Source organism: Vombatus ursinus, unplaced genomic scaffold (genome assembly GCF_900497805.2).
Source record: "Vombatus ursinus unplaced genomic scaffold, bare-nosed wombat genome assembly UNPS02014812.1, whole genome shotgun sequence".
In the NCBI taxonomy this organism is placed as follows: domain Eukaryota; kingdom Metazoa; phylum Chordata; class Mammalia; order Diprotodontia; family Vombatidae; genus Vombatus; species Vombatus ursinus.
Genome location: NW_020954590.1, coordinates 72,047,589 through 72,057,997, shown reverse-complemented (window position 1 = coordinate 72,057,997; position 10,409 = coordinate 72,047,589). Strand labels below are relative to the sequence as shown.

At 36.8% G+C, this 10,409-nt stretch overlaps 1 protein-coding gene across 1 annotated transcript in view; it reads left to right on the top strand.

Annotated features, from left to right (window-relative positions):
• The window catches only part of LOC114054133 (peroxidasin-like protein), a 475,034-nt gene that overhangs the window by 461,562 nt on the left and 3,063 nt on the right, over positions 1 to 10,409 (top strand). The window lies entirely within an intron of this gene.

Sequence of the window (10,409 nt, the reverse complement as noted above, 5' to 3'; positions counted from 1 at the left end):
ACACACACACACACACACACACACACACACACACACACACACACACACCATTGAACACCTTTAGTAAATCTGTGGGAGAACACAAATGGGAATTGCTTGGGTTGGGCAGGCATGGTTGATTGTGATCTGGGGGAATACCCACAGTGATGAGACCCTAGATCCATTTAGGTTTCAGAGTGTTAGAAGAAAGCAATTGTTTAGCTCAGTCGCATGCTAATGTCTCACTCACCTATGTTTGGAAATAGTTTCAATTTTGCTTTTTCTACTTTGAGGAGAGGGGAAGGGAATCTTCCTTTTTGTAATATCATGAAAACCAAGCCTTAGAAGCCTTTGAAATTGCATTACTAAAAAAAATTAAAAAAGAAATTTCATTATTTTCAGCATTATTTCTTCTGTGTATGCTTGCTCATTTTTAGCCATTCTTCCCAATTTTATGTTTTTAAGTGTCATTGCCCTGTCCTGATGTAGTGTGGTAGAAGAGGTCCAAATGTGATGGTTCTACTCTTATTGATGATGAGGATAGGTTGCCATCGAAATGCCAGATAATTTATTCCATTTCATATCTATTTATTATTTTCCTTCCATTTTCATTTACAAATGGTCTTGGGGCTATCTAATTTAGTAGGATCACAGAGCCAATGTGCTATTGGTGTGTTTTCACCTCAATTGATTTTCATTATTTTTTTAGGCTACAATAGCTCATAATTTGCTGTTATCCTCCATTTTACAAGGGAGCTTATGTTATAAACTGGTGTTGTCCTTGGCTACCATATCACTACTTGGCAAAGGGATCCAGTTTTTGTGATGTTACACAGTTTTGGGGCTCTTTTTGGCCTCTTCCTCATGGTAATGATTTAGCATTTGCCAAACTTGTTGGAGAGGATCATTGAAGATTGCAAGCAGTATCACTTAATAAAATAGAGAAAATAAGTTCTGGAGAATAAAGCCCACAGAGAGTTTAGAATGAGATCATCCAAAAAAAAACATGTCTAGAAGGATGATAACAAAAATGCTCAAGAAACAGATTTTATTCATTTTAATTTAGCAGACATTTATTATATGCCTGGTATTTGAAAGTCACCATGCTAGGCAATAGAAAAACAAAGACAAAAACATAATAGTCCCTATCTTATTAACAAAAAAAGCTTGCATTTATGTAGTATTTTAAGATTGGCAAAGTGCTTTACAAATACTATACCATTTTATCCTCACGACAATTATGGGAGGTAGGTGCTCTTGTTATCCCCATTTTACAGATGAGGAAACAGAAGCAGAGAGATGTTAAAATACTTGCCCAGGGTCACACAGCTGGTAAATGTTTGAGGTCTGATTTGAACTCATGTTTTCTTGACTCCATGTTCAGTGTTCTATCCACCATACTAGCTAGTTGTCTACTTTACTGAGGGTATATTGTACATAAAGATAAATAAATACAAGGTTAAGTTGGAGAGAGAGAGATCAGTAACAACTGGGAGGGTCTGGGAAGGCTGTGGATAGGAGGTGGCACTTGGGTCAAGCTGTGAAGGAAGCTTATATTCTACACAAAGCAATGGTGAGTAAGGAAAATATTCAAGGTATGAGGGACAATCTCTATAAACATTTAAATGGCAGATAGAGTGCTGTATTCAGGGAACATCATGTAGCTGCTCAAGGAGAAATCCTACATGTAAAGCTCCCAATATCCAAAGCCTCAGAAGCATTGGACCTCTAGAGCCTTGGCTATTTTTTTTTTGGGTGAGGCAATCGGGGTTAAGTGACTTTCTCAGGGTCACACAGCTAATAAGTGTCAAGTATCTGAGGCCAAATTTGAACTTAGGTCTACCTGACTCCAAGGCTGGAGCTTTATCCACTGCGCCACCTAGCTGCCCCACCTTGGCTACTCTACTCCTAATGGATCATCTCAGGATCTCAGGGGGATGTGGTGCAGCTGTCTAATGGCTCTCCTATGTTGGTGTCATTAAGATATTAAAATAATAAGAGAAAGCTTTCCAGCCTATGTAAAGGTTTTGCCAAAGGACATAGATGAAGAGAAGTCATGATTGTATTATTATCTCCCCAAGTATGGTGGTTACACACCCAGAAGATATCATACATCTATCTAAGTATTTAAGTAAGCACACATCCAATTTTGATAGCAAAACATAAATCAGACCATCTTATTTTCTCTGTGTAAATCAGTAATTGTATCTTTATTATAACTAAAATAGCTAGTATTTTTGTAGCATTTTGAGGTTTACAAAGGGCTTTACAACTGTGACAACCTCGTTTGATCCTCCCAACAACCCTGAGAGGTGTAAGTGCTATTATTATCTCCATTTTACAGATAAGGAAACTAAGGCAAGCAGGGGTTAAGCAACTTGTCCATGACAAATAGTAGTAAGTGTTTATTTAAATTTGAGTCTTCTTGACTTAAGCCTACTACTGATTGAAAACTTTTTTTTGGGGGGTGGTCTGGCGTAATGCAGAAGAAAACTGCAGATTTTTATGCTGAATTTCAAAATGTTATCAGTCGCAGAAAAGATCATGAAAACCATGTTCAGAGATGCAAGCAAAAGGATTTTGAATTCACAAGAGTTAATAATCATAGTATAGCCCATGAAGTCAGCACGTTTCTCAATAGTTGATTTCCTGAGGAACAAAGCAAAAAATCCCTGGTACAAGGAAGCAATGTCTTTAGTAAAGCAGCAATAGAAAACTTGAATACTTGAAGAATGACACCAGAATAGGAACTTGGGTACGCTGTAGCTATCCACTGCAAGAGGCACAGCCAGCCAACATGACCCAACTCGTTTGCCATTTATTGGCAAGCATAGCAGATATGAAATTCAAGGTTTCTGATCAACAACATTTTTTATGATTTCTTTACTTAGAGATGTCATATCAGGATTGATGCTTTGCATGTAGCACTGTCAGAATGTTTCTTTTTGATAGAGAATCTATTTCAGAGCTCCCCCCTGTCTCCCACCAAGTAATCATCATCCAAGCCCTTAAAGGCATTTTCCTTCCTATGATGAAATTAGTTTGAAAATTTGGTGGGATCAACAGTTCATGGGGAAAGTGTCTTGAAATTATGATTTCTGATGGTTTAAGAAACCAGATTTTGTCAGTTTTAGGAGGCTAGCTATTTTATAATTCAAGATTTTAATAAAATTTTCTCCCAGATTACTTATTCAGGTCAAAGGTAACTTGAAAGATCAAATTCAATTGCATTTGAATAGTAATAAAAAACAAATCTTCTTCCTTTAATATCAGTTCTATCTATTGAATCTTATTTTTAAAAATGCCTTTTGTTTATCAACAAAAAGCAATGTGGCCAAGAGGAGCTATGCACATATTCTATGAGGCTCCACCCATTTTTGTATGGTTGGTGACCAATGAATGCTTCTTTTTATTTTAAAATGCAATAAAACACAATCTTAAAATTTATAAACCATTCCTACAGATGCAAAAACAAGCTGCAAACTGGATTTGGCTCTCAAAACTAGCTAGACTTGGGTTCAAATCTGCCTCTGACTGTGTGACACATTCTGACTGGGTGATCCCGGGCTAGTCACTTAATCTTTTAGAGCTCTAGGCAATTCTCTAAAGCTGTATGTTGCAGAGATGGATCCAATCTATATTGTTAGGGTTTCCTCCCTGAAAGTTCTACATACAAATTAATTCACAGTTCCTTTCCCTATCCATATCTCTGTCCTTTTCTATGAAAAACAACAACAAAAATAGTTTCAATATGCATCAAGAGTATGACATGACAATTTTAAAAAAAAAAGCTAATGTGGTCTTGTTCTTATTCTGCCTTGGATAGACCATATTTTGGACATTGTTTCTTAATTGCAAATGTTGATTTTTTTTTTGTTTGCTTGCTTTTGTTTTTGCCTTTATGTTCCTAGTAGTCATTTGAATAGTAGATAATAAACCTTTGCTGAACTGAGGAGGCTAACCTTGATAATGATGGACCTTGAAACCATAAGGATCCATTGAGAAAACCAAGAATGTTCATTCAGCAGAAGACTTAGGTGGGAGATGTAATAGATTTCCTCATATATTTGAAGGGCTGTTAGTGGAAGAGAGATGAGACTTGTTCTGTTGGGTCCCAAAGGTCAGAATCAAGAATGATAGATGGGAACTCTGAAGGCAGATTTTGGTTTTTGTCTTTAAGTTAACATTTTCCTAGCAATTATTAGCTGTCCCAAAGTGGAAAAGTAGACCTTGGAAATTAGTAAGCTTCCCATCACTGGCTAGAAGATCTCCTCCTGGGATGGTTATAGAGGGAGTTCCTACCCAGGTATATGTTTTCTAATGTAAAGGAACTTTTTGGTGAGTAGGTACCAGTATCTCTGTCTCATAAAAATGAAATAAAAAAAGAAAAGAAAAGCCAAGTCCATTTATTTTAAAACCAAGCCTCCTTCAGTAAATCCTGTCGTCAGGTCAACTAAGGTTTTTCACTTTATTTAGCCTTCTTGTTGTCTCATCAAGCTAGATGCCTTATTAATTCCTTTATAACTCTGAGTTTCTATGATTCTATTAATTTGGCAAGTATTTTTAACTACCTACTATCCACAATGCACCATGGTAGGCACTAAAAGGAACCTTAGAAATCACTTAATTCTACATCCTTATTTTACAGGGAAGAAAAATGAAGCCCAACAAAATTGACTTTTACAGTCGACTGGCAATGGTCCATTATTCATTCTACCATTGCCTGCTGACTCCTGAATCCAAATTTGGGTGGACAATACTTTGCATATTGGATTCTTTTCTTTTTTTCTTTTTTTTAACGATTTATTGCATATTTACATTGCTTTTTTGTGTTTACTTTAACATTCTTGAGTATGAACAATAAGTATTTTTGCTAACTAGAATGTTAGTCCTCTGTGACCTGAAGCTATGTGATCATTGTAGAATCAGACCACCCACTCGCATTTGCTGTGATTTTTGAAGCCTGCAGTATAAACAACAGGTCACTTCTTGATTTTATGTTTATTGTAGAACCACAATGAATTAGACCCATTGAAACTTGGGCTTGATTAGGCCTCATTGTGCATAGCCCTCGCACCTGAAATATATTCAATGAATTAGAAAACCTGAGCTGTGGCAAATGGAAAAAAAAAGTCATACCATGTTAGTATTTGAGTTAATTTTCACTTGCAGATTGAATAAAAAAAACACACTTAGTTCATTTCTTTCTCCAACATGTCTTCTATATGGAAGTATGTAATTAATCTTTTATAAAATATGTCCATGTTAAATTATGGTGAAAATTCACAAATTAAGACAGCTGAAAAGCCATGATATGATGAAAGAACCCCCTCTTGCCACTTGACTTATCTGATGCTTTCTGACAAAGGAAATAAGCCTTTTAAGGAGGTGCTAAGCACTTTATAAATATCTCATTTAATCATTTTGATTAATAAATACTTTGCAGTGAAATGGCAATACAAATTATTGGGAGCTAGAACCATGGGGGTGGTAAGGCCATGGCCTTAGGAAAACACCTTGAAAATGAAATAGGGCCATTTCAATATTAGTTATTGCTATAATTTTAACTTAGTTTCAGGACCAAGTCATAGGAAGTAACTGAAAAGAAACCAATAACTTATAGCCCTGAGACGCTGAAGTGATTTAGTTTCTAGCAGACACTTAAAGAAAGGCTAGTTTCCATTAGCCTTTGGAACTGTCTATCCTCTTAGATGATCAAAATGGGGAGCTGTGTGAGAGGAACATTCGCAATAAGAAACTAAGTAATTTGAGGGAAGTATCCATGGAATAAAAACGTACATACCCAAGAGAGGTTTACTGGCCTTGGGCCCATCTACCTGGCTTAAGTGGAAAATGTAACTTAGAATCTTAGACAGTTACCTGTAACTTGATCAGGTCACACAACCAGTGTGTGTCAGAGGCTAGTATGGAATTCACGTCTTCCAGACTCCAAGACTGGCTCTCTAGCTACTACACTACATGCACTACACTGTCTCTGCTTGAATCATGCATGGGTGAAGCTCAAAAAAATAAAACTGTTGAATTGAATTGAAACAAAGGGGCATATGATACCTAACAAAATCTTTTATTAAAACTTAAGTAGAGTTTTTTTTAAAGGTGCTAAATATTATCCCATAACAATAATAAACTTCTTCTTTTTTCCCTCCTAACCTGAGTGAAAACTTTTGATATCATCTTGGCTTCACGACATTTCTCAATTTAAAGGAATCTTTCCTATATTATAACTTTTTAATTTTTCTACAAAGTAATTTTCAGGCAAAATCTTTGTTGTGCTGGAAAGGTACAACGAAGATATAAAATTAAGTTAAAAACTTTAAGCAGATCCCACTTTCCTAAAGTACCATTACATCAGGTACGGTATAAGTGGTAGTAAATTTGTTTTCATTCAGTTGAAAGGCAAAATGTTTTCTTTTCCCTTTAGAAAACCAGTTTAGCATTAGATTCACCTCAACAGAGAGGGAAAAATAGCTAAACAATAATTCATCATTAAAGTAAAACACCTTGATGAATCCATAATGAGATGTTTAGGAAACAAAAATAAATGAAGAAGTATTGTAGATTAAATGGAATGTCAAAATTCATGGACAAACTTTGCCCATGTAATTGCTTATCTAAACACCTTCAAGACTCTTCTGTTCATCTCATTTCTCAGTCATACTTTCAGTTTTCCCAGTGTTGCATCCCTCTCTACCAAGAGTTAATATTGTAATGCTTCTCTAAAGTGTAATCTAGTAGATACATAGGAAAATCTGGGAACTTGATTGGAATGTGGTTGCTGAAGCAACCATCCTCACCTGCTCCTGTGACCACTCTGCTATTTTCCTCTAAACTCCACTGCTTTAGCCTTGACTTTGCATAGCATGTCCCCAGAGATACGCTAACATTGTCTATTCTCTTCACAATGAAATTGTGATTACAGTGGGTTTAAACTTGTCACATGTAACTTATTTGTGGAGAAGTTTGCCTTGAATTGGGAAAGGTTTTTTTAGGGGGATAAAATACTTTTTTCCCTTTAAAAACCTCATTAAAACCTCCTCTAGTGACCTATCATGACATAAAGGGATCTCTGGCTTCTGGAATGGTATGATATTCCAGTGAAATGAAGACTCTGATATACCTTGTAGGGCTGGAAATACTTTGAATGTAGAACCTATGAAGGACAGAATAGCTGTCATCTGAGAAAAAACCCATCTAAGTTTAGACTTATCACCCAACTGGCTGCAGAGTAATGAATGAACTGTCCAACTACTGTATTTCATAAAGATAACTTGCTAAGAAGCCTACTGTATTTCATGAAGACCAGTCACTAAGGTGTATCAAGGTCACAATCTGCCCTGGGGAGTGATTATTATCTCCATTGACAGAAATGGATCTTCAAAGTATTGAAGGCCAAGGTAGTTCATGGCTATGATATTTTGATTTACAGAATCACAGAATCTGCAGGTTGCAAGTAGGGCTTCTTAAGTTGATGTCTGAGAAATTTTTTTTAAATTAAAAATACATTTATAACTATATTTTAATATAACTGATTTCCTTTGTAGCATGCATTTAAAATATTATTCCCAGCACCTTAAAAAAAGACCTCCCACAACTTACCCAACAAATAAGTCTCTTGCATCTTTTGAAGACTTACAATGAGGGGAAGTTTACTGAGGCAACCAGTCCCTCTTTTGGATAGCTCTTAGTTTTTAGAAGTTTTTTTTTCTTCCCTACATCAAGCTTCTCTAAACCTTCTACCTATTGCTTTTAGTTCTTTCTTCTCTGGAATTTATCCTTCTTCCACGTGGAAGTTGTTAAGATACTTAAAGACATCTATCATGCACCTCTGTTCCACATCTGCCTCCCAACATCCTCCTCTCCAGGCTATACATCCTTATTTGTTTCAGCTGTCCCTCATATGATTTGCTCTTTGAGGTCTTTCATTGTCCTGGATGTTTTTTTAAAGATGCTCTCCTTGGTTATCAATATTTTTTATAAAATGTGACAAATGGAATTGAGTCTTTTTTTCCCTTCTTTTTATTTTCCTTCTTTTTTTTTTTTAATGACCAGGGCAGAGTACAGTGGAACTCAGGCTTTTAGTCCTGGACAATAGACATCTTTCCATATACCTTAAGACTGCATTAATTTTTTTGACTGTCATACCACTGAAGCATATTGAGCCTGCAGTCTCACCAAACACTCGTATCTTTTTCAGAAGAGTTGCTGTCTATGCACATCTGCCCCAGGCAGTACATATGAAATTTATTGTTGTTGTTTAACAGTTGTTCCATTGCATTACTGCTCAGTGAAAGTCCTATTCTAATTCCTCAACCTGGCATAGAAAACTGGATCAAAAGCTATATAAGCCTTGGAAAGGCTTACCAAGTTGTAATGTCTTCCAGTAAGTCCAGGCCAAGGGATGGATGATAATCTTGTGAAGACCAGCCTAACTATGTTTGGAAAGGATTATAAAAAAAGGAGATTGGCCAGGTGGTTAAATGTTCTTTGAACAGCAACATAAGGAAAGGAGTGGTTACAATCTGTGTCAGGGCAGAGAGAGAATGAAATCATGGATCTTTTGAACTACTGAACAAGTGATTCTTTTGTAACCCATATGTTAGTGGAAGGCAGACTGAGTTAAATTTGGAGGATCTGGAGCGAGAGAATCATGGAATTAGAACTGGAAGGTCCTTTGGAGTTCATCTAATCCCAATACTCTCATTTTACTTTGGAGCCTAAGTAGCTTGACTCCAGTCACACAAGTAGTAAATAACATAGCTGGAGTATGAACCCAGGTCCTGTGACCTCTGAGACCAATGTTATTGCCACAACAATTTGCTATCTCCAATAATAACATCACACCTGTACTCATGCCTAGTATACTATCTTCGGAGTTGGAGGGCCCTGGGGTCAAATCTGTATCTGTCACATATTAACAAAGGGTGGGATTTTACTTGGGATTTGAATGAAGCCAGGAGACTGAGATGAAGAGAGAGAACATTCCAGGCACCCTCCCCAGACATCTCAAGTAGGGAAAGAACTTAAGGAGTCCTAGGGACTACCACAACCCTCCCTTTCCTGTAGGTTTCCTTTAGGATCTCCATGGGCCATGGGACTCAGCACCAATGAAAACAAAGTCCAAGTTATTCCTCTATATTATGGCTTCTTCTACTCTAGTTCTTGATCATGGTCTTGGAACTCAGATGTAGTTAAGTATCTGCCTTACTGCTCTACTGCTGCTTCTATGCCCCATAACACACCTGTGGAGGCTTGGAAACATACCATTTTGATGCTACTAGTCTACATTTCCTTAGCTGCCATCTGCTTCTCCTCCACCATCATCTTTTTTCCATGCTTTTTCCAGAAGTGTTACAACTTTTTTAGGCCACCTGGGCCAATATGCCTCAGGACTTCTTGACACATTTCTAACTTTGCTGTCAGAGACAGTTAATAGAATATACCTTGGAAGAATCCCATTTTTCCAACCTTACTGTTTGGTGTACATGCAGCCCTACCTGCTAGCTCATAAAGGAGCCACCTCAAAGGAGAAACCTCTTAACCTGGTTCTCAATTTCATTCAATTCTTAGCATCAGACCTCAGGCCTACACATGGCCAGCATCTCCCTTTGTCTTTTGAGCAGAGGGAAAACATTGACCCTCTTTTCTTTCTTTTACCCACTTTTCTAATTTCTATCATCATCTCTTCCCCTCACTGGCCCTGGGATATGAAAATTGCCTCCAGCCTCACACATGCCTCTAAAAAGTTTTGGAAACATGGAGAGAGGGTAGAGCAAAGCTAGAAGCCATTGTAAACATATCTGTCTCCATGGCAAAGGTCTGAACTCTTAGGTTTTTGACCTATTTGCATGTAACAAATGGTTGATAGACTAAATCATTCCATTAAAATAAATATTTTTTCATATTTTAAAAATATTACTAGATCCATTTACCACCTTGTAAAAGTATAAAATAATTTTATTGACAGAAAGGTGGGTATTTTCCAAGGAGCATAAGTTCTGGATGACAGCTTGATAGTATGAGGCTTTTAAGTCTAAGCCATTTGTAAATGATGCAGTTAAATGCGGGTTATGACCATTAAAAGCAGGTACATCTTTGAGCAGATTAGACTTTCCAAGGAAGCAGTCAAAGTTTGGTCAAGTGGTCTGGAGGGCAATCAGTACTTCTCCTATTTTTTGAAGATGTGGTACGGTTGTACCATATATAGCCTTGTGAGAAATCCCTCAGATACATAAAACAACCTTCATTGTATGCATTTCAACAATTTTTTTTCTCTTTTTGTCTTAATTTTGTTGTTGGTGGTTTGAACCAATGTGTTACTTAGTTGTCTTCTTCCTCTCCTCCTTTTCTACTACTACTACTACTACTACTACTACTACTACTACTACTACTACTACTACTACTACTACTAC